This window comes from Octopus bimaculoides, chromosome 4, assembly GCF_001194135.2.
Source record: "Octopus bimaculoides isolate UCB-OBI-ISO-001 chromosome 4, ASM119413v2, whole genome shotgun sequence".
Taxonomy (NCBI): domain Eukaryota; kingdom Metazoa; phylum Mollusca; class Cephalopoda; order Octopoda; family Octopodidae; genus Octopus; species Octopus bimaculoides.
In genome coordinates, this window is record NC_068984.1 from 74,950,648 (window position 1) to 74,951,871 (window position 1,224).

The 1,224-nt window shown below is 36.6% G+C and overlaps 1 long non-coding RNA gene across 1 annotated transcript in view; it reads left to right on the forward strand.

Moving 5' to 3' along the window:
* LOC128247683 (uncharacterized) overlaps window positions 1-1,224 on the forward strand; it is a 30,191-nt gene that overhangs the window by 23,867 nt on the left and 5,100 nt on the right. The window lies entirely within an intron of this gene.

Genomic DNA, 1,224 nt, shown 5'->3' on the forward strand with positions numbered 1-1,224 from the left:
TGTGTGTGTGTGTGTGTGTGTGTGTGTGTGTGTGTAAGCCTTTCAGAGAAATGTACCCTGGATAACAGAAGTTGTAGAGAAAAAGGAAAACATAAACCTAGCAACAATTGTTAACAAATCTCCAAAGAAAGGGAAGATAATTTCAAAATATAATTTATTTCACAGAAAATTTACTTTTCATGCTTCTGTGTAGAAAGATAATATCGATATTTCTTGCAGGATTTCATAATAGAAAGAGCAAACATAAAAAAAAATTATAACGGTGCATATATTTTAAACATCATATATTGTAATTCATGTATTATAATGAAAGAAGGATTCAGTCTACAAAATTTTAACACTATCCGTAATATATGATTAGGGAAGGGGTAAAATGCAAATTCAATACGTGCGTATGTGTGGGTATGCATAAAAATGTGTATGAATATATGCATATTTACCCATGGTGGAGGTGCAATGGCCCTGTGGTTAGGGCAGCGGACTCGCGGTCAGAGGATCGCAGTTTCGATTCCTAGACCCGGGTGTTGTGAGTGTTCAATGAGCGAAAACTCTTAAAGCTCCACGAAGCTTTGGCAGCGGGTGGTGGCGGACCCTGCTGTACTCTTTCACCACAACTTTCTTTCACTCTCTCTTCCTGTTTCTGTTGTACCTGTATTTCAAAGGGCCAGCCTTGCCACACTGTGTCACGCTGAATCTCACCGAGAACTACGTTAAGAGTACACGTGTCTGTGGAGTGCTCAGCCACTTGCACGTTAATTTCACGAGCAGGCTGTTCCGTTGATCGGATCAGCTGGGACCCTCGTTATCGTAACCGACAGGGTGCCGTAGTATTTACCTATATTTGTGGATATATAATACATATATGCACATATATGTAAGTGCATATTTATATAATATATATATATATAGATAGATAGATAGATAGATAGATATGCAGGGCAGAGAATCGTCAATTAGTAATAAAATTAATAATTAACAATTTTGCCGGGTAGCTCAGTATGAAAAAACCTTTTCGGTAAAATCATTTATAATCATAAATATATAGGGATTGACAGTAACCTGCTTCTCCAACATACTGAGAATTCAGAAATAGCAGCCAAAGAACTACTGATTCCAAAACTACAAATTATTACTCTAAATTGATAGCGATATTTATGATACACACAGAACAAAAAACAGTAGAGAAGAGTAAAAAAACCACTTGCCTTTAGTTAATTTAGTACG